Source organism: Lagopus muta, chromosome 8 (assembly GCF_023343835.1).
Source record: "Lagopus muta isolate bLagMut1 chromosome 8, bLagMut1 primary, whole genome shotgun sequence".
In the NCBI taxonomy this organism is placed as follows: Eukaryota; Metazoa; Chordata; class Aves; order Galliformes; family Phasianidae; genus Lagopus; species Lagopus muta.
The window spans coordinates 35693028-35716877 of NC_064440.1; the positions used below are offsets into that span (position 1 = coordinate 35693028).

A 23850-nucleotide genomic window follows, 5' to 3' on the forward strand; every position below is an offset into this window, starting at 1 on the left:
GCCCACACTGCTCACAGGCTCTCTCTCCCAAGCCCCACAAGCACAGGAAGGACTGGGTCAAGACCTGGAAGAGCTGCTTTGGCAGCCCACCTGGGGATGAGTGGGTATTTGTTTACAGCAGCATGATCCTCGGCAGCTTCACAACTCACTGCTTTGGCCAGACAGGCACCCACAGCCCCAACTCCTGCAGCGCAGGCTCCAAAGCTGCAGGGCTGCTCCAGCAGAGCCAGCGAAGGCTGGTTTTGCTTCAGCTGCACCCTTGTCACAGCCCTCAGATAGCTGCTGATGCCTGCCTCTGCTGTCACCTTCTTGCCATCAACTGCTCAGGAACTTCTGTATCTGCAGCCACCATATGGTATGACACCGGGGGGTTGCAGCTGCTTGAGCCCATGGCTTCTGAGTTGTTGTGGTGGCTCAACAAACCAGCATGCCTTATGACACAGCTTCCCTAGATGAAAGGCACTGATGTTAATTTCGCTTCTTATCTTACTCATCTCATACCAGCAAGCTCAACGCACCGCACACTCAGTGCTCAGCAGTAAGCGGGCAGGCCTTCCATTACGCACCTGCACAAAACACCTTCACGAGGATCCAACTACTTCTTCCAATATCTAGAAAGAAAGCAAGAGCAAATTCACCAGCAGGCATCAATTCATCACATTTCCCAACAAACCACCTATACACCGGAATAATAACACGTATGAAACAGCCAAGAGAGAAGGCGTTTGGCTCCTATACACAGAATCACTTAACAGTTCTCTGTAAAAACCGTGCTTCTAACCCTGAGCAGTGCTTCCTTGCCTGCCTCCTTTCTAACTGCATGACCAGCTTAGATCCTCCACCTCCAAAAGCACACCCATGCAGACAGCACTCCACCGCTCCGCTCTGCTGCACTCCTTCCATACACATCTCAACCTGTTTTCCCCCACCCTCCCTCCCTGGCTATCTGAACACAATCAGGACGCAGGACTGCACGTGAACCAGGAAGTCCAAGAAATCTGACTGTTTTCCAAGATTATTTCCCTGCATTTTGCAGCTGCTGGAAGCTTTTTTTTTTTTTTTGTGGGTGTTTAGTTAAAAACAATTAACAAGACTCCTGCTGTTCCACCATACAAATGTTTTGACGGTGCAGATATTCATCTCCCTCTTCTCAGCCCATCTCAGATATGCCCATGCTAGTCAAACCTGCAGATGTGCAGTAACCAATAATTAAGATTACCATAGAGTTGTGTCTGCAAAGCTCTACTTTTCAGAGTTTAAATCACTACGGTATTTCAGCCAAGATCAGAATCTTGGCCTGAGGGTTAAGTACCAGGATCATTTAAAGCCAAGTAAGTCCTTTTGCTGCAGGATACCCATATCTCAGTGACCTCATTTCATCTGCAGCCCCTGTCAGACACATCCCATCAGCAACCTCAGACAGCAACACTACAGTGAGCTGACAAGATCACTTGAAAAATCACAGTTAAATGAAATCTGTCTGCTGACTCAACGCATCTAAACATGCTGCAAGTCATATGCATGCTACACAGCCCATCCTGCTTTGAAGTTCATTCTGGAAGTCCAATGAGTGCTGCTCTGCCTTTTGAGAGGACAAACAAGTAATCTCAGAGAAAGCAGCACCAGAAGGAATACAAGGCAAAAGCCTTCTGCCTGCTCATGCTTCTTTAGCATGCAGCAGCACTCCAGCACCTTGGAGCCTCCAAAAAGCCATGGAAACACCTTCTATCCAAAAAGCATTAATTCATCTGTGTTTACATATTCAATGTGAAGCAGAAAACAAGATTTTCTTCAAAATCTACCGAGGTTTTACAATTCTTGCTCTGTAAACAAGCAAATAGTTTTAAGCTCAACCCCACATGCTCAGCTTGAGATGACAACAACCACAGCTTGATGCTTGCTTGGATTCCTGCTCATAACACGCAGCCTGCAAACGATCCAGTGCTGCAGAATACACGAGCTTCGTACAGGCTTCTGGATTTCATGAGGCAGCCCCTTAAAAAAAAAAAAGAAAAAAAAGTGCTGCCTTCACTGTCCAGGGGTTGTTTTTTAAAGACTGTCAATATAGGATCTGTATATGAAGGAAGGAGGAGACGAGGAAGAGAGAGCAGGCATACAGCGGTTCGAAACAATAATAATAATAATGATTTACATCTATTTACAGCAGAGGCAGTGTGAAACAGCCTCCTGGGCTGACTCCTCTCTCTAGGGACCGTGCCTCCAGAGCCACCACTTTGCAAGATGATAAAAATAGTGGTGGTAGTTCTCAGGACTCGTGCAACCCTTTGGCAACACCACTTCAACTCTTCTCCAGCAGAAGACAGCTTCACTGAAGCTGTCCCAAGAGACCAGGATTCAAAAGCATCGTCCAGTTCCACAAGCTTTTATTTCTTATAGTTTCAACAATACCCAGAACAGAATTGTCACCGAAAACATATTTGGAAGCCTCAAACAACACGAGGCATCTTCTCAATGTGTTTTAATTCTTTTAAGACTGTGTTTCTGTCTAAGCACGTCCTGCAGGAGTAATAGCTTTTATTTTTTTATAAACAGACTGCACTGTAAGACACAGCATCCTCTCAATGCTCACTTGACACATACGTGTCAGCATACCATGACAGTAATAGAAACTAAAAGTAGAACATCAATTTGTATCCCAGTTCTTCCAAAATAAGAAATATTTTGTGAAAAGCTGGACTCCCCTTTCCATTCCCGAGTACACTGTATAACCAGAAGCGTGACAAAACAAAGGGCAAAGTGGTGTGGAATAAATTCCACTCTGTAGACTTTAAGCCTTCAGCCCGGAGATCACTGAGGGGCATTACCATGACAGTATGCAGAAACATGATTAACAGAAGTCACCAGTCACCACAAAAGGGATTTCCATTCTTTCTCTAGGGAAGACTTCACGTGGACTCCTAAGAGAGGAAAGTATCAGTATATACCAGCTGGAAAATTACAGCAAAGCATTACATGCCCCTTCTTAGCAGTACGCAGAAACTCTGACTCAGGGTGCGAGGAGAAAGTTCTCATGAATTACAAAAGCAAACAGACTAACAGCAAGTCCTTCTGCAGAAGACCATGACACAAGTCACTGCCTCACAAGGGGTGCTCCAGAGAACTGTCCTCTGGCACACTGCATCAGCTATCCAGAGCTGGCTCTCCAGTGGAAAGGCTGAAAGGAGATCATACTTGCGCAACTTCTTTTCCCTAGAATGTAAGTGACAAATGTTTGTTTCTTGCACCAATGCATGTTTCTTTTCCGTCATCAAGAAAAGCCACACGCTCAGCTCTGCTTTGCCCCACACTGACATGATGGAGGTCCATCTTGCAAAATGCTTACTCCTTACAGCTGTCTGCATTGCACTAAGATTACACACTAAATTCTAAATTAGTTTCCACAGCAGAAGTTGGTAGACATGCATTAAGTTAATACCTGAGTGAACTGGCAGATGGAAGTACCTGCATGGCACTCAGCCATCCACTTGGAGAACAGAAAACCAGTCTGAGTACCTGAAACATGGGCTTTAGACCCATTTAACTGACAACTAAACGAAAAACCTAAGCTAATTCAGCTATTACAAATAGCTTCTCACCAAAGGTACAAGAGGAGCCTGCCTGTCACCAAACCGGATGGTGGTGTGCCACGTCTGTGCTCAGCTTCTTGTCTCTATACTTCTATACCAGCAAAACAAGAAGTACTTACTGTAAGATCAAAAGCCCAACACAACCAACTGAACGCACTAACCAGCTAAAAAACACAGAGCATTACCCACTACTTCAAGGAATTAAAACACCACGTTTGTTTAGCAAGTGTTGACATTTCAATGCCAGCCCTTACAAGTGCTATTCTCACATGACAGCCAAGGGTAGAACAAATATTGTGTTTCCGCCTCTCCCTTCAACTTCCACATTCAAGTGCACGCTGTGAGGATTTATTACTTACATGCGTGCACCACACATTTTAACTCTGTGACAGGTTCTGTATGGTACGGCGCTAAGAAAGGGATTCAGTATCCAACTGTATTTGCTCTAAGTGTTAAATTATAGTATATGTACATTAAGACTACAAGAGTAACTGATACCTACCTCGTATTAATGCAGTTTCTTCAAGGAAGGCTATAATACACTGCTAGACAGTTCCTGGCAGTTGCTTTTGGAGCAGTCCTGCTCTTATTTTTAGACAGTGGCTTGTCAAGCAAGGCCTTGCAATACAAACAGCGCTGCACAAGCACCGAAATCACCACCCAGTGCAAAAGGAAATGAACAGCAGCAACAAATAAGAAAGACTTAACTGATTGTGACCTCACTGAATCAATCCGTAGCTGTTCAAGAGCAGCAAGCATATGCATGTAGTGACATTATTTCTAACAAAGCTTCTCAAAAATAATTAGAACAACACATTTCCTACAGTTTCTTAGTCTTTTACTTTTTGTAAGAAGAAACACACAATTACAGATGTCCACGGCAAGCAGACTTCTGAAGGTTGATTTTCCAAAGCTTTTTTCAGTTGTGCTTCAGTCAAGTCAGTTGCTCAAATGGATCTCCAGTGGCAGCACTTGCACTGCAACCATTTAACTCCAAAGTACCAGAGCACACGGAAAATACAGCGTGAGTCACTGATACTACAGTAGAAGTGAATTTCGAAGTTTAAATTAGCTTGTATCTGCCTCTATTTAAGGTTGGCCCCAGCAGAAGCCTGCAAGTTATACAGGCCTTCCTCACCAATTTTTGCACGCCAGGGGTTGGACTGGGTGAGCCTTGTGGGTCCCTTCCGACTTGGGATGTTCTATAATCAAGTACATCACAGGCAGGTCTGAATTCTCTGACATGTAACCCAAGTCTGTGAATGTATCATCTTCAGGAGCCCTAGCAAATCTGTAAATATCACCTCATGTTCAGCCTGTGGGAGCTCCAAGTAAAAGTGGGCAATGGCTTGGATCCTCCCCCACCTCATTTTAAGCCAACACAGGTCACAGAAGAGCAACAGTTTGAGAAATACAACCGACTGTGTGTAAAACCTGGGAATATGTAAATTTGCAGGATTACAGAACCTTCCCTGACTAGCAAGACTCTGGCAGAGGGTCTGAAAGAGCAGGATGCTTCTGAGCTCGATCCAGTTTCTCAGCAAGAGCAGCAAGAACAAGCAGTCTCACAGATGGATCCGCGTGGGAGGGAGAAAGGATAAAAGTCTGCCTCGAGAGCCTGCTCCAGCTGCCACTGAAGCCTCAGAGGAGTTGGTACAAATTGGGCAGCTACCTATAAAAATCTACTCTGTCTCAGCCATTTCTGAAGCCCAGCTCTTCCCTCACTCCATTTTTCTCCTCCAACCTAGTATTCCTGCACTAGAAGGAGTTCAAGTCAGACAGCTCAGCACAGCACTTAACAGAAGGTGGATTAATACCAGCGTACTGAGGGCAGCATTTGTCTTATTTCTCCACTCCTTTGTAGAGCACCCTGCACACAATTCAACAGCTACAATAATTCAGAAGCACAAGAAGCCAGAACTCTTGGAAAATACTTGATTGAGAAACGACCAAAAAAAAAAAAAAAAAAAAAGAGTATTAGTCTTCAAGCCTCCTCAACAACATCCTCAGTGCCAGGCAGGTTTTCTGACCAGCAGACAAGTCCAGCTGAAGCACCACACCACGAGCACCGGCTTCCTGTCAATACCTGTGATCCAAACACAGTCCTTCAACATTAACATCACCCTCATCTGTTCAAGTTTCAGCAGTGTTTCAAAACTCACCACTGCAACACATTCTAACACTTCAGCAGCACTGCTTTCTCTCTACCCTGCTGACCAAACCAAGTGGACTCAGCCACCACTTTCCTGCAGCTTTCAAAACAAGTCCGAAATACAATTTCTTACCTGCTTGCACAAGCATACACATACAGCTTTCCTCTTTCCAAGTAGCACAATACAGCCAAAGAAGAATGCCAGCACCTTTAAGCACCTAGTTTTGGGAAACCACTGAAAACCTTCAGCTTTCCAACTGCATTTTCACTCCAGCTTAGTTTTCTCAACTGCTGAAAGCACACAAATCACAACTTTTTTTACCTAAGATTGTCTATTTAAGCTTTCTTATATAGGTAGGGGAAAGCAGAGAGAAAAACATCAAACTTTACTGTTCTACTTCAGCTGTTACAGCCCACATCTGAACTTCATGTTCCTTCTGACAAGAAATCAAAATTACTGGTCACTAGCTGTGCCTAACCCATCTGGTCTACCAACAGAAAATAGCTAAGTACATGTGTCATCAATCACTGTTAATTACTTCATTAACTTGAAAAAATATCAATTTTTTTTTTTTTTTAAAGAACAAACATTGTAATGCTAGTTTGAACTAGCATTAAGTTCAACCAGAAACTTGATGAAGGCTGCTCAAGCTCACACTGCACATCGTTAACCAGGTAGCCCAGCTAACAGCACAGTGCTTGTAGCTGTACTCTGCGTGCTGGCTACAGCTCAACTCATCCAACAGCAGCATGTTCTCATCCACAAAAGCTAGAATTAACAAAGTTTTCATGTTTTCTTGCTTCTTTCTTGTGGTGAAACATTTCTTCTATTTCATTTCTTCTTACATGCAAATACTAAAAGCAAAACACACTTCCCACTGCAAAGCAGTAACCCAGGAGCCTTCTGCATTTTGGGCACAGCTGGAAGATGCCACTTCTGATTGCCATTGCTCCTCCACCTCCATAGGAGTGGGCACATCACTGAATCTAATTACCCCATTCTTCCCAGTGCCAGATCTTGCTGCATGGCAGCTTTGCACTGGTGTAAGAAAGGTGGATGCGAAGGTGGAAGCCTTCTGAATAGGCACCATGTCTCCCACATCCTCCATCTTCCACAAACTGATCTCAGCCCTATCCAACTTCTGGTGCTACTTCACCATTTCTTCTTTTAATCTGCCTCTGTTCTCCTATGCTGTATGGCATGTAGCTGTACTGCATTACCTGCACACCTTTTCTCAATGCCAACATGGCATCGCAGAATCACAGAATCACCAAGGTTGGAAAAGACCTACAGGATCATCCAGTCCAACCATCCACCTATCACCAACAGTTCTCACTAAACCACGTCCCTCAACACAACATCCAAATGTTTCTTCAACACGTCCAGGATCAGTGACTCTACCACCTCCCTGGGCAGTCCACTGCAGCATCTTTTGGAAAAGCAGTATTTCCTAACGTCCAGCCTGAATCTCCCCTGGTGCAACTTGAGGCCATTCCTTCCAGTCCTATCTACCCCCAGATTTTATATGAAGAGTACATAGGATATTGCACTGATCAAAACCTAGAGCTTTGCCTTCAAAGTGCCTTCCTCCCACCCCAGTGAACACAAGGCGCACTGTTCAGTCTCTGGCTTACCTGCCCAAGCTGTTGAGGCAACAAGAAATTAACTGCAGGAACATGCCCAACAGGCACCAGTCACCATTAGAAGATAAAGCAGAGGTATATCCTCCTATGCACAGAAAATCCAGGCTTTTCCACCCATTTTGTTTTTAAATTACAAGTCAGGCTCTCTCAAACCACAAACATGCCCAGAATAGAAAGTTAATCACCATCACCAGACAAATGTTAACTCGCATGTTGAAGTAGAAGAGGGTTAAATTGTAATAACAGAGAGCACTCTTTAATAAAAACTTGAATCTTCAGTCAAAAATGTCAAGCTCGTGGCCAACAAGCAAGAATATTGTAGTATGTGCAAGGAAGGAACAACTGGCACAGGAACTGGGACATACTTTGTGGACTGATGCAGTACCTGCCATGCAGTCCCTTTTTGGTGTATTTTAAAACACTGTCAGCCACCACTTGAGAAGACTTCAGCTCCGTGCCATCAAGGAAGGCTTAACTCCCCAGCTCAGATATGCAGGGCTTCACATTTTGTCAAGTTTCTGCATCTATCCTATTTCACACCAGGTGCTGTAGATTACAACTTACACTGCTCTTTACGGCTTTATACATTACATGACAACTTTCACCTCTCTATGACAGGCAAGGAATCAAGCAAAGCAATTTAAATGCTGTTTTGCCTCTCTTCAGTCTTCACTGTCAATTATTAGAGCATCATAGCCTAAACTTGAAGTCTCTCATTCAGACTCCTGGGATTTGGCTTTTTGCACCTTCGCACTCTTTTAGATATCCTCCTCACTAGGCCATGTTCAGCTTCAGCAAACACACCACCAGGAATTGGTTGGCTTTGATGAAGACTCTGGATTTTACTATTCTCTGAAAACGTATGTTTTGGTGCCAGTTTTAAATTCCAGCAACCTCAGACACCGCAAAGTAAACGTGCCTCTGTCACCTCAAGACATTCTGCACACAAAGCATGCTCCAAGGCCAGAGCGAGGGGAAGCAGACTGCAGGAATTTAGTTCTGAAATGGAATGGAGAGATAAGATCAAGCAAAAAGGAGCAGAGGCTGCTGACAGATCTGCATGCACGCAAGCCAGTGAATATGCAAACAGACAGACATTTCTACTGAGAGTTCACGTGCTTTTGGTTTCTTGCAAACTACTTCAAGCCCACTAAAACACACTGCATACAAGCGAGCTACACAACTCCAACAGGACATCGTGCAGGACAGTTCACCTTGACCTTGTTCAGAGGAATGCTGAGATATTTTTGGGGTAGAAAATTTGGCTCAACTCTGAATATCACAGTACTTAAGAATCACTTCGGACATTTATCTTTTACTACTCTCATGTGGAAGTACACAAAGGACTTGACATTAAGCTGTAAAACACCCTGACAAAGCTGCCTCGGGAAAGAGCTTCTTGCCCAGAAGATGAAACAGTGAATTTTGCAAAAGATTTCAGAGAGGGGAAAATAAAGGCTGTCTTGACTGTGCATCCCTGTAGACTGACCTTACAGAGCTGGTGCTGCAGCTGACGTGACTTGGTAGCAGATAACCCCAGAAGCATAGAGCTGTTTCCAAAAAGTGATACTAGGACATCCATCTGCTGTTCTTGAAGTTTTGAGAGGAAGAGACACCCGACAGATGCATTATATACTATTACATAGATATATTCTATGTCTATAGATATATATTCTATGACATATATTCTATATATATATATGACATATATTCTATGTCATAGATATATTCTATGTCTATAGACACTGGAGCCAAAGAAAGCATTTATTTTCATTTTCACTTCATTTTATCTGCTTACTAGCTCTGAACCAGAGAGACAAGCTCAGGAGCTGGGTTTGGACGCAGCACGAGACGCACATCTTGTATTCTGTAATCCAGACAGTGCTGGGAGCACATACAGCCCTTCACTACCACGGTGGTAACAGCGCTGCTTTGGTAACGAGCCTGTTTCCTAAGGGAGGAAAAAAGCATTCCAACTGGAATACCTGCTTGACAGTCCTCGGCCTCTTTTGGGACAAAGTGCGGGGGTATGTCATCTACCTGGCAAGCATAGGGAGCACAGAAACTTCAGTGATTGTCGGTATCAAATAGTAAGCATATAGAAAAGCTTAAGTAAAAAAGAAAAACAGACCTTTTCCAAGCTAAGTCACCCACATATGGCACAACAGATCCGAAACAACTTCCCAGCAACATAAATCTCTGCAGAGAGATGAGAGCAGCCTACAGCTCCTCAAAAGCAGGAGCTTCAGCCAGCAGCGAGGCTTCGCATCATCACCCATAAATCTGTGCAGAGCAGCAGTACTCCGCAGGTAGCACTCAGCACAGCACTGGAGCTCCAGCAGAAGGCTTAGGACAAAACAGGCGTGATGTCAGGGAGGCTAAGGGAAAGCTGAAAGGTTTGTGAACGCCTGCTCGAGGAGACAAAATCCACAAGGCGAGGAGAGGGACAACAGTCAAGTGCAGGAACACCACGCCTGCACCCAGGCAATGCTCCATCAGCAGCCACCCCAGAAGCCATCACTGGAAGCAGATTCCCTGCTGCCAAGAAGACACTCAGTGACACGGCCGGCTGTCATCCTCACTCAGCAGCCTCCTGCAGCTGCAGGAAGACGGTACCTTTTCCTGTGTTTGCTTGATTTTCACACCCACTTGTTGGCTGGTTACAACATATGCTCTGAACTCAGTTATCTGCATTCAGTGGATGCGATAATTTAGGTTTTCGCTGCCAGTGTTAAGAACGAGCCTCAGAGCTATACACTGAGGCCCTGGAATTTAAATATACGATAACACTGTAAATAAAAGGAAGCAAATTCCTTAAGGAAAACCTTCTCGCATGCCAGATCAGTTCCCAGTAGTAACTGCTGTGCTTTGACAAGAGATAAATATTTACAGTCTAGAACAGAGAACACCTTGTGTTGCAATACTCGGAATGCAAGCCCCACTGGTACTCTGTATACTTTAGTTATTTTGATGATTTTACTTTTTTTTTTTTTTTTTTTTTAAACAATCTGAGCATCTAAAGGCACACACATTGCATCTGTGCTACCAGAATGAAAGCCCAAATATAAGACGTACAGAGAAATTGTCAGATACCAAATCCGGAGCTGATTTTCACAAGAGACGTCGGCTCCCAAGTGGCTTTACATTATTCACAGCAAAAGTCTAAATTATCACCAATAATAATACAGCTGTAAGGTTTGATTTTTCTTAGAAGGGCAAAAAGACAGTGGGTAGGAAGTCTACATTTAACTCTTTAGCCTGGGGTACACCACACTAGCAGTATTTCCAGAAGGAGGGACACATAAGCTCAACACTTTGTTCAGCTTTTCAGTTTGCCTCCCAACATCCCATCTTGATCAGCTGCTTCCAGCAAAGGAAAGAATTAGGGGAATGTCATTCAGAATGGCACTTGGGGGCTTTAAGAAGGAAGGGGACAGACTCTTCATCAGGGTCTGTTGTAAAATGATGAGGGGAAATGGTTTCAAACTAGAAGAGAGAGATTTAGATTGGATATAAGGAAGAAGTTTTTTACAATGCAGGTGGTGAGGCACTGGCACAGGTTGCCCCAAGAGCTGGTGGATGCCCTGTCCTGGAGACACCCGGGGTCAGGCTGGATGGGCTCTGAGCACCTGTGGAGCTGTAGGTGTCCCTGCTCACTGAAGGGGAGCCGGACCAGACGGCCTGTAAGGATCCCCTCCGACTGAGAAGATCCTATGATTCTATGAAGGTATACAACTGGATATCCTGCTGACGAGGAGGGATGATAAACTCCACGCAAAGAAGATGCTCTCATTTCTAGAATTACACGTCTCAAGTTGCTTGGTTTTTCTGACATTTTAAATTAGGTGAACACCTAATTAAACATGAATGCCTTCTTTTTTCTATGCTATCTATACAGTCCAACCTCCAATTTCAAACACGATCTACACAGATAAGAGTACGGTTTAGCTGCAACACTACAGGATTTCACGTCTGCCGTCTAATACTCCTTACCCAACTGCTATTTGGGCTTCAGGGGCACAACCTCTGTGGTGTGGCAGCCTGGCTGCTGGTAGGCTTACAGAAGAGTTTGATGTCTATCTATGAGTCTCAGTTTCCTTACTTCTCCCCTTACAATGCAAGTACTGCCTGGTGCAGAACTTTCCTGCCTTGACCTCACTCGTGCCGCAGTCAGCACTACTCTGCGATAACTATCTCCTCAATCAGTCAAGCATAAGTTTTCATTTGTTCCCCTGCTTTCAGCATCCCCGTACTTCAGTTTATTTTTAGAACAGCATTTTCATAGCAAAGACCAGCAGCAGCACACTTTCACTGCCAAACAGAATTCAGCTGAGATTTCTCATACTGTCACTAACTGGCAGAAGGATGCTTTAGTCTCATGGCCTCTGAAAACTGGTACCAGCCGAAGGTCTGCCATCCAAAAGAACTGCCTAACCCCAGGCACTGAGGAGGACTGGATTCTCCCTAAGGAATACCAGCTACCTTCAGATTTGCCATGTCACGGGCCACATGCAAGTACCAGGTACCACTACCACCCATCTTTGTTTATAAGGCACAAACTAACACAGAGAGCACGAGGAAAAATAACAACCACACACAGTCACAGAGGTGAACAAGACCACAACCTGTGTAAATCCACCTGAAAACACCACAGAGCACTCATACAGTTATGTAGTATGAGTCTCTCCTATTTGCAGTGGTTGACAGTCTGCAAACAACATTTCAGCACACAAGGCAATCTTTCTGAAGGAATACTTGAAGTGCTACACTTTGTTTTGTATCACACTGATATGTACACAAGCCTTTTCTGTACAGATCCAGAAGCACCCAGCTCTTCTCATTACATCAGGGTTGATAACTCAGAACACAAAAAACTCAGACTGCCTTTTGCTGTTATACGTTCCCATGCACCACTTCCCTGCTTTAGCAAAGCTTAAAGCGTTTGTTTTTTTTCCCTAATGCTGTGACTTCATTCATAATTATGATTAAGCTCATCAAACACTTCATGCTTACGGCACTGGGAACAGATGAGGCAGCAGCCTTCCTTCTCTCCAAGGATGAGGAAGAAGAGTGCAGTGGAAGGATGGAGAAGCACAACCCCAATGAAGCAATCACCACCTACCACGTGCAGCACAATACACTCCCTGCCGTTCACTTCTGAAGGGTTAGGGAGAGAACCAGCCTCCCTTCCAGGCTGAGCATTTCATTCAAACACATCTGCTAGTGGAGGCTGAAGAAGAAAAAAATAAAATAAAATTTCTCCCAACCAAAGTATTACCATTGGACTCAAAATCAGCCTAGTAGAAGGGATGAAGTGCATAAATTAATCTTCTGCATGGATCCTGTTATTTTAGGAGAGATCTGTTTACATCAAATAGGTGAGGAAAAACTGAGATGTAAATGCAGAGCCAACGTCTGTTCCAATCCACTGGAATAATCAATTACCAGCAGGAAATCTCACACCAGGCTCAAATAAACCTTCCATGCCATTTCACCTTCCCTTTCTCTTCAGCACAGGCTGAAGACAAGACACCTTTTTGAGCATATTCAGTACTAACCACATCTGGTTCTCCCTATGTCACGGTGCCCGTGAGCAGCAGTGGCATTAATTTGCAAAGCTTCAGTTTGTGGCACCAATCACTGCCTACAGAAGGTTACAGAAATCTAAGAGTTTGTCAGCCAGCAGTGGAGAACAGCAGCAGAGAGCAGGCTTTCTGCTTCACACATGGGGAAGGAAAGGGCTGTGCTTGCAGCCCCGCAGAGACCTTGGTATCATAGGCAGTGCCCTAAAATCTAACCCAGCCTGCTAGGAACTTCAACTTTACTTACAAATTCTCCCTCTAGGGCCTCCCTTGTCCAATAGCCTGTATTCCCCTCCCATTGGTCCTAGGGAAATGGACAACCTGTAAGTCCTGACTCGTGTCCAGGCTGACTTATCCCACCCCACACAAAGGCTGATGCTCCCATTCTCTTCAGCCCACCTCCTCCCAGACCAGCCACAAACTAGATAAAAATGTAACTTTAAACAACACTCCCTTCTCCAAAGCCTCACAGGGAACAGCATACAACAGAATCCATTCATTGTTTCAGGCTTATGTTTCGGGACCTTTTCTAGGAGCAATCCAAACAAATTGAAACACCAAAACTAAGTGGAATATTACAGAGCACACGTAATGCGACTGTGTAAGCTATTTTAGTGTAATTTCATGCAATAAAAATACGTTAACCTACTACAAACAACCCACTGAAAGCTGCAGGCCTCCCCTTTTGTTGAGGTGATACGAAATGGGAACAAAACTGGAAGAAAGGAGAACAGAGCAACATGCTCATCTATCTTTAATCTTGAGCAGCAACCTGGAAGAACTGCTTATTCAGCATGAAACTCGAGGATAACAGCGTGGATGCAGCTGTGATGCTGCACCTTCCCTTTGCTGGCTGTAGGCACAGGCCAAGGCACAGCATAGCCTGCTCACCCACTGGGGCCAGGCCCACCATCACAGCTAGCTCTCAGATATAAGTTAATGCAAATTATAGCTGCCAACTAATGCTATCTTGTGCGTTTGACAAACGCAATTTGATTTCACATAAAGCGAGTCATAGTACGCTAACGTTCACAGAATTTAACAGTAATTAAGTCTTGGTGACAGGCACATCATTAAAGCACTGTTTCTTTGGAAAATAAATCAATAAACTAAATTATTTCCTACACGTGAAACATCAAGATTCCTCGCTACTCATAATAGATAAATGGAATTAAGATTAATCAGATGTCAGTGCTTGCCGAGATGAAAGAACGAGATGCTTTAAAAGGCCAATTAACACAAAGCACAGCTACACCGTCAGTGCCCAGATTTTAATCTCCTATACATTAACTTATCCTACACAACCACGTCAAGCAAACACTTACAATGCACTACTTCATTCACTTTGGCAACCCTGCCTATGGCAGAGGGGTTGAAACTGTATTACCTTTGAGTTCCTTTCCAACCTAAGCCACTTTATGATTCAGCAGCTTACTGACTCTTTATAAAACATACTGATACACACGTCCAGGACAGCAAACTCAAAAGCAAACAAGAGTCATCAAACCTCACCTGCCTGTACCTGCAGGGTCCCCAGTGTGCCACATCACCTCCTGGGTTCCAGGGCTGCAAAGCTTCATCAAACCCTATGAGCCTGCTTGAGCCACTGATGCCCCGAGGCAATGCAGCATCCTTTCCTCAGCCCCCTGACAGGAGCCGACACATCACCTTCACCCCCAGCCTCCAGCTCCTCCCAGCAGCCTTCTGCCTTCCTGCTGGTCCTACAAGCTAAGCAAATGGCCTCAAGTTGTGCCACAGGTTCAAGTTGGATGTTTGGAGAAGGAATTTTTCCTAAAGAGTGGTGAGGTGCAAAGAGGCTGCCCAAGTCATCATCCCCAAAGGTGCCAAGAAACGTTTGGATGTCATACTGAGGAACATGGTTTAGTGGGGAAATAGTGGCAGTAGGTGGACGGCTAGACTGGATGATCTTGGAGGTCTTCTCCAACCTTGGTGATTCCATGATTTTAAATGGCTGCCTTGGAGCACTCTCAGGGTTAAAAACAATGAACAAAACCTTACCCAGACTAGAAAGAGCTTTTTCATTGGCCTAAGATTCAATTTCCAAACTGCAACTTCTGTTGTTTTTTTGACTACCTCTTGTGTCTGAAACAAACATTCAGTCATTCCACGGGGGCAGACGGCGGCGGTGCCCACGACCACAACTCAGCACATATTCCTCTGCACCAGTGGACAGCAGCATCGGGCAGATTTGTATCAAACTGAGAGAAAATCCAGCAGAAAAAAAAACATGAAGGAAAAGAATGAAGTTGATTAAAATCTGTCCAGTAATGACTGCCGTGCAAAAAGATTCAAGTATTACGGAGGCAGGCCAAGCTGTAATTCCTTGCAAACGGAGAACCAGAGGATGAACACGTTCCAGGAGATTTTACACTGTTCTAATTGCTCCTCTTTCCAACATCATTTTACAACTTCTGTCTGCTTTCCTACTTCTCTGTCCCCACTTATGTTACCCATTTTTGCCCCTCTGAATTCACTGAAATTTGCTGACTTTATCCTTTAAGACAGCCAGAAACGCACGTCTACTTGTTCCCTCCCCTTCTCCCAGCTTAAACTGCCTAAAATCTTCCCAGTGAAGGAGCACTGCCCAAAATCTGCTTGCTATTCAGGCAGTCCTGGCAATGACAAGCAGCACTTCATGAATCATCTGTTATATACTGCCTTATCAACATGGTCCGCTGCACAAGAAAGTAAACCTGGCCCACTTCAGTTTCCTGCATAACATAATCAAAATGTGAGTGGCATTAATTACTACAGCAGTTTTAAGACCCCTCAAGCCAAGGTCTCGAATGCAGCAGATAAGAGACTGCTGTAAGACACAATGTAAGGCAAAATCATATTTTCAGTTTTGATTTTATTTGTTTTTTTGATCGCTGTTGCTGTTTGCAAGTCTGAAATCAGCAAGCTGAGGAGAACCACGTTCCTTTCATCACTGTACAGAATTGGTGTGCTTAGACCTCGAGTACCTGTAAATGGAAAGCATGGGTTATCTATAAGGGAAGCAGATGCAGAACTGAAGAGCACTCCTGAGTGAAGTGACAAAACGCATCCTGACGGCTCCTCTGTCCAATGACACGCATTTAACAAAATAAGCTCCAGGTATTCAAGCAGGAATCTGATAGAATGCAAATCCAATGGCCGACTTTGCAGGCTGGGTAGCAGGACTGAGAAAGGAAGGTGAAGAAAATTGATGGGATGCCTAAAAATAAGCTACAGATAAGCTAGGAGAGCAACAAAGCAGAAAGAGACACCACCAAAGAGGCCAGCAGGAAGAGTCAAGAACACTTGGCAAATATGTAATGAAGATCATTATCACTATCCAAACAATACTTCCAATTAATATTTCTTTACGGTCTTTATGCTTGGTAGTTTGGAACAGACCAACAGCAAATACCATTCAGCAAATAAAACGTTCTGGTAACATGACCATGTGCACCAACCCTAAACCAACCGAGACAAGTCCTAAGGGTTTGAAGAGTTGTGTTATATACACATTATTACACACATACACACAGCAGTATTTCCAGTAAATACAAATCCACGTATTGCCAACCAGCACAACACAGCCATTTTATCAGCTGGAAAAGAACAGGAGACCAGAAGAGTGCTTTCAGCCCATGATGAAGTCAGCCCAGCTGGGTCCTGAACGTTCAGGTTGTCAGACCCCGCGGAGCATTGCTCAGCACACACTTGGCCACTTAACCCACACAGCACATGCTGCACTCAAGAAAAAGAAGGATTCATTTAATTTACAGTGCTATTACAAAGGCATGGCACACAACAAGAGTTCCAGGAATGCAGCCCAAAGGTGCTGAAAAACAATGGCAGTGGGCTTTCAGTGGGGCATGCCCAGCGTAGCCAAGCAAGAACACAAGCACCTCATGCTGTCAGCCTGCAGTCCTTGAGGTTAGGCTGTGCAACAGGTTCTAAAGGACATTCAGCATGCAAATTCCTTTTAGCATAAGTTACTTGATAAGTGCATAGTAGCTCTTAGCCATTCTCAGCTCTGGAAACAGAAAGATGACCTGGAGTATCTGACTGTTTCATATACTACATAGGTGGTGGAAACGTTCTTCCTCGATGCTTTGTTTTATCAGGTTTGGGGTATGTTCATGCAATAGAAAGGCTGTAGCTGCCTCAGAACTGGAAACCCACAAATGATCACAGAGGGAAAGGTTCAGCCATTGCACCAAGCTTCCAATCCCAGAGGCATCTTCCGATGGCTTTAAAGAAGTCTGCTCCAGGGAGCAGCAAGCCACTTCAAAGGAGGCAACATAATCTAAACCCACGGGCTCCTGCTCAACTTTACCTTTTATTTTCACGAAGCCCTTCTCCCTGCCCTTGCAGGTCACTGCACAGTTTAATGCTGCAGGCTGGAATCAGCTCCACCTCTCCAGCAGCCCATAGCCAGGCGGCTCCCATGCTTCCACCTCTTTTTGCTTAATTCTTCCTTCTGTTTTATTCTTTTTGCTCGTAAGCCAACACTAAGTGATAAATGAGACTCGCTCCCACTGACCGCATCACGTACTTGGGGCATGGAACCCAGTGCCCCCCACCCCAGCTGTACAGCTCAGACCTGCCTACATATCAAAGAACCGTTAAGGCTGGAAAAGACTCCTAAGACCATCCAGTCCAACTGTCCACCTAGTACCAATATTGCCCTCTAAACCACAGCTAGCAACACTATGTAAGCAGAGATGGCAAAGAAAGCCAGAGAGCTGAATGGCTTTGCAGGTCATGGACACACACTTCTGAAAGGGCAGCTCCCGTGCAAAGGATGAGAGCTGCCACCCCGTGCTTCCATCCCATCTGCTAAAAGATGGTCATTTTCAAAATGCATTTCTGGCTGTTCTAAAGCATCCTTGCTCCAAAACCAAACCCTGAAGCAAACCCTTCCCCTTTCCTTCCCCCCCCCCCCCCCCCCCCAAAAAAAAAAAAAAAAAAAAAATCAAGAACGGGAAGATCAATTTTCAAGATTTAAGATTTTTAGAATCATTTTTTCCCCTCAATTCAGCCAACTGAGAGCACAGCTTAACGCCAGTGATGACACCTGTCAGGTGCACATGCCATTCATGCACAGAGAGAAGCAGAGCATCCTGGAGAGCCGTGCCACGCACGTTTCGCTTCGTACAGAAAATCTGCAGTGCTAAAAACTTACTCTTTCTAACTGGGTGGCATTTTACATTTCCAAATGTAATTGAGTGAGCACGTCGCCATGGTGACGGTAGGATTCTGCAATAACTTTGGTGCCTTGTAATTGCGGTATATTTGTATACAAGCAGCTGAGCTTTCTTAATTCAATGCCCTCTTAACTCTTTCTGAGAGCCTGCAGAGCGACAAAGGCAGCCTTTGGGCTGGGAACTCCACGAGGAAGGGCTGGAAACATCAGAGCAATCAGAACAGAGGGGGGAAAAAAAGGAGAAAAAAAAGTAGCCTTGCCAAGAAGCAGATTATTATATAAACTTCAGAGCTCCTTAGCTTTTAGAAACATCGCTGTTATCAAAGCCTAATTCGGATAATTAACTTCAGGTAGCTTTTTGGCAGGCAACGCGGCCCCAGCTGGAAGCAGCCCCTGACAGCAGCACATCGCAGTGCTGTCAGCATGGCAGGGAGCTGAGGACAAGCACGGGGCACCCATCCGACCCAGCACACCCACACCTCGCTTCAAGGGAGCATTTTTGGGGCCGGGGAGCAACGAGCCGCGCTAGGAAATGGGCGTTTAAGGCAACGAGCCGGGTTGGTGCCAACCTTCGGAGGCGAGCAAGCAACAAAACCTTCCCCTATCATGCCCCAAACAATTACGCAAGTGCTTTGAATAAAGGGCCGGTTCAGCTCCCTCCGTAACGCCAAATACAGCCCTACCATAACGGCAAATAATCGCTCCGCAAACACATTCCCCTGCTAAGAGGCCACGCTGCGCTCGCCACGCCGCTCGGATAGCGCTGAGCATCGTTCTGACAAATTCCTGCAGCAAAACCCGCACCGGCGCTCGGCAGCACCTCCCTTACGCAGCGCCACGCGCGTTACAAGCCCTTTCTTTTTTTCCTTTCTGTTTTTTAAGTTAGGAACCCAACGTCGCAGCACAAACCTTATCCCCCCAACCTAGAAAAACAGCATTTTAGGGGACTTCCACCAAACCCGGGGCGGCGGGGCCGTGCGGGACCGAGGAGGCGCCAGTCGGCGCCTCCTCGGTCCCGCACGGCCCCGCCGCCCCTGGCCCATTCCGCCCCCGGCCCCGCCGCTCACCGCTGCCCGCATCGCTCCGCGCCGAGCCCCGCGCGGCTCCGAGGCGGCGCCGCTGCTGCCGGGGGTGGGAGGAGCCGCGGCCGCCCGCGAGGGGGCGTGGCCATCCGGATGCTCCGCCCCCTTGCCTCATTCACAAAAAAACGCCAGCGCCGCCGCCCGCCGCCCGAAGGAGGGCGAGCCGAAGCCACGCCCCCACCGGGCTCGGCGTCCAATCGCGTGGCACAGCGGCTCAAATCCACCCGCCAATACCACGAGGGCAAACGCGATTGGTGCGGGGAGCTGCCCGTCACCTCCCCCCTCCGGAACCCTCCGCGCCGCACGGCCGGAGCCCGGAGGAAAACAGCCGCGCGCCGTCGAAGCCTTAGGGAACCACAGCGAGGCCCGGGCCGGGATTAAAAGCCGGCGGACAGAAACTCGCGCAGCCTTAAGACCCCGTGCGGCGGGCAGCGGGGCCCCGGCGTGGTCCGGCCCGGCGAGAGGCGCCGCGTACTGACCTAGGTGACGGCGGGAGAAGCGTGGAGCCTTGCGGCGAAGGCCCGGCGGCGGACACGGGCGGCGCGCGCGCCACCAACGGACTCAGCCCGTGACGGGATCCGCCATCTTGGAATTTTTAGATGGAGAGTCACGTGGTGCGACCATTTTTCCCGCCGGCCAATCAGGAAGCGCGGTTTATTTATAGCCGCGGCTCCCTCTTTTTTCTTTCCCCCCTCCCGCTCTCCCCCCGCTCCGACTCATCCCAGCTGGGCGCGCGGCGGGGGAAGGGAACCAATCGGACCCCGCCTCGGCTCTTAGCCCCGCCTCCCCGCACGTCGCCTAGGTGACGGCGCGGCGCGCGGACGGGCTGCGGCCGTTGGGCGCCGTCCGTTGGGTTGCCCCGTCCCGCTGCCGAGCTGCGCCGCTTTAAACAGCGCCTGAATCACCGTGTGAGAAGCGGAAGGGGCAGAGGCACGGGCCGGCTGGGACCTGAAGGGAGTTGCTAACGACTTTGTTCCTCCTTCATAATGTACAGCTGTATTCTAGCATACAATCACAGCTCTTTTATCTCCTTTTTTTTTTTTTTTTTTTTTTTTTTTTGAGATGCTTAACAATTACAAAGCCATCTAAAAATCATATTCATTTGACATTGACCCCTGCGGTTGCTTCTCTTTCCATGCCATGAATAACATGCCTGCTTCTTGGCGGAGTTCAGAATCAGTCTGATGGTTCCATCAGCAGAATCATCCTGTTGAGTTCAGCTTTCCTATCTTACTTTATTTTTAAGAGATTAATTTGTGAGCAGCAGTTTGGAACAAACATTACATCTTCCAGCACCTAAAGGGAGCCAGCAGACAAGAGGGGAGTCAGCTCTGTACAAGGGTTGATAACAGCAGGACAAGGGGAAATAGTTTTCAGTTGAGGGAGGGAAGACTGAGGTTAGATGTCAGGGGGAAGTTCCTTGCTATGAGTGGTGAGGGGCTGGAACAGCTGCCCAGAGAGCTGTGGATGCCCTGTCCATTATGGAGGTGTTTGAGGGCAGGTTGGATGGGGCCCTGGGCAGCCTGGGCTGCTATGAGACGTGGAGGTTGGTGGCCCTGCCTGTGGCAGGGGTTGGAGATTCACGATCCCTTCCAACCCAAGCCATTCTGTGATTCTACAATTTTGATTATTCTAAGCTTGAGCCTACAGGCAGCACAGTCTGCCTTGTAGAGGACCTGAAGTTTGGGGATATTCTCACTTCAGTACGTGTCTAAGGCGTGCACCACTTCTGCATAAAGCTGAAGCCTGTTTTTGTCTCATTTTTACCATATACTGGCTTGTGGGCTTGTTTGTTTGTTGTTCTTTGGTCGGTGAGGTTTTAGGTTTCCTTCTACGGTCGTTCTGCTATCTTTATTCAGGGCCAGTTTGTGTGCTCACGTGCATGTATGTCTACATGTATAAATAAGCTTCTAAATTATTTTAAAGTGTCCAGAGACATGTGGGTGTAAGTGCTTTAGGTCTAGAGGTTCACGAGTGCAGACCGTGCAGCCAACAACAAGGCAACATTCACATATGCCAGAAGCTGCCCAGTGGATCTAACGAGCGGTGGCCATGGCAGGATGCATGTAAGGACAGCTGCATGGCTGCCTGCCCCCTCCTAAGGCTCCCCATTTCTTGTGCTGCTGTGAAGTGCTTTGCTCACCAACACGCTTACAGCCATTGCTTTGCCTAAGTGGTCCCTGCAGCATCCGCACCCCCTACATGTTCCCCGGATGCTCTCCTGCAGCTCCAAGCTGCAGAGGCCTCTGCAGGCTGGGTCTGTCACCTCCAATGCCTTCTGCATGGCTGGAGGTGTTTTGAAAAGATGAAAGAAGAGAAAGAAAATTGCACCCTTAAAGTTGCCATGGAGTGTAAGTTTTATCTTCCAAATTTGATTGATGCTTTACTTGTGGTCGTGGGTGTGAATATGTGTGTCTATTAATATCCAGTCTAGGCTAACCTGTGCATAATGACAGAAAATTAAACCCTGCCATTGTTCCTGTAAACTAGAATTCAGACACGAGCAAAAAAAAAAGTGTTCTTCCTATATATTAAACCTGACTGTATATTGTATGGTCTGTTTTTACTGTAATTGCAGCTGAAAAGTTTACTTAAAAGCCATTTGAATTAAAATAAAAAATTGGGGAAAAAGAAAATTGGCAGAGCTAATTCATAAAGACTGAAATAAAATGCAATTACGGAGCTTCCCGCCTACCTCCACCTCATCTCTACCTGAACTCTACTTCTTGTTTGTCAAAAAGGTTCCATTTTTTGATGTGCTTAAGCAGGTAACATCCATCACAATGCTGCAGCTCGTTTCCTTCCCCAGTCACAGCAACCTGGAGGAAGTAAAAGAGGGTCTCTCAGCTTTGCATCCTAATGCTGCCCCTTTCACCACCTCCTCAGCCAGAAAGAGAGCATCGAGTTAGGGAGAAAGCCAGCAAGAGCTTCCTCTAGAGCCTTGCCACTGAAGAGCAACACCTACTCCAAGTGCCAGTGCTGCAGTCAAGCCCAGACACAAGCGTCCATGTGTGGATTGCTTTCTCTCCTTCCTCCTGATCAGTTAGTTGCCATCATCTCTCTCCCTTGATATTTTTCTCCTGCCAGTCACCCTTCTTTGCCTTATCTCCCACTCCCATCTGTGTCCTCTCTACATCGTATTCATTTCATCCTTTTTGCCATCAGGAAAAAAAGAAAAAAGAAAAAAGAAAAAACAGCAACTACCAGATTTAGAGCACAGCTGTAATTAAACAGACAATGTTACATCCACATTGCCCCCCTCCTGCGTTTTCCTTCAGGTATACCTTTTCTATTCTTGTCTCGGTGAATTCTGATTCAGCTGGGATGCCTTCTATCTTTGCACAGGACCACAGGCAGCAGAGATACTTCTCTCTTGTGGTGGTTTTTTTCAATACGCTCTGAAATCTGTCTTCTGTGCAGAGCAGTCCTGTCTGGCTTAATGTGAGCTATAAAGGAGAACAAGGTGGTTCTCATTCACTAAAGAGTGCCTGCTGAGTCTGAAGAAGCCTGTATTTGGCTGCAGAAGGTATTTTTCCAGCTTGTCTGCAGACCCAGCACTTCATCAAGTCTTCATCACTCAAGGACTAAAAAGCTTAAATTCTGCAGCACCAGGGCCAGTCTCAAAGAAAAAAGTTACTGCTGTTGTCTTGAACAAAATCAAGTCCCCGTCCCACATTTCAAGAAAATAAGTTCAAAATAAAGGTCACAATGCAAAATTTGTTCTTCAGGTTCATGCTTCTCAGAAAATCTTCAGGCATACGTACTCTGTCTCAAATTGTGCTCTTTATTTCAGCAATACCAAACATAGAACACACAATGCTGTATTGCTGAATGGAAGAATGAGTGATAGGAGATTAGGCAGCCACACAGCGGGCAGGGCTTGCTTCCTATGCTGCAGGTTTGGCAGAGGGAAAACACACCTGGAAATAGCTGTGCTGCAGCAGCGTGCAGCCTGGGGAGCAGAGGCAGCTGCGACAAGGAAAAGCCATGGTGCTGCTGTTGGGAAAGAAAAGACTGGGTAAAGAAGACGCACAGAAAAAGCTTTGCAACAAAGGTTAACGGAGATAATGTTGGATATTTACAGCAGTCATTTTATCCTCGGCTTGATACACTTTGCAAATGTTTCCTTGCCAAAATTTGCTCCGAGTGTTTTTTGCTGAATTTTATAAATTCCGTATTTGTTTAGCAGTAACATTGGTTCTCTGAGCTGTGTTGTAGGAGATGGAGAAGGAATGTGGTGCAGCCACTACAAACTGCTGTCCCTAAGATCTTACCTTAAGATGTTACCCCTCCTGATCAGCCTGATGAGCTACGAGACAGAGCAAATCTCTTCTCCTTCTTCAACTGCCGTCAGTTGTCAATGCTAGTAGCATACTGAGGCTTGAATTTAGAAATACACAAGAAATAAGTCTGTACTTAAGATGAGATCTTTGTGAAATTGAGGCTAGGATAATTGTTGGATCATTTAGCTTATCAGTGACTTTCTTTTTCCTGATTCTTTCTATATATGTTATTGAATTCCTTGAATTTTCATCCTTGGCAGCTGCTGAGAGGAAAAAAAAGACACGTGTGTGTGTGTGTGTGTGTGTGCATGTGTGTGTTTCTC

At 46.0% G+C, this 23850-nt stretch overlaps 1 protein-coding gene across 3 annotated transcripts in view; it reads right to left on the reverse strand.

Annotated features, from left to right (window-relative positions):
* HDAC4 (histone deacetylase 4) overlaps positions 1–19862 on the reverse strand; it is a 214088-nt gene extending 194226 nt beyond the window's left edge. The window contains exon 1 of one of the 3 annotated variants that reach the window (XM_048953284.1): positions 19724–19862. The gene's annotated coding sequence lies outside the window, so the exon portion shown is untranslated. Of the gene's footprint in view, positions 1–566; positions 612–19229; positions 19327–19723 lie in introns of those variants that run through there. The other 2 variants (XM_048953285.1, XM_048953287.1) reach the window with 2 other exon arrangements.
* Between the last annotated feature and the right edge of the window lie 3988 nt (positions 19863–23850).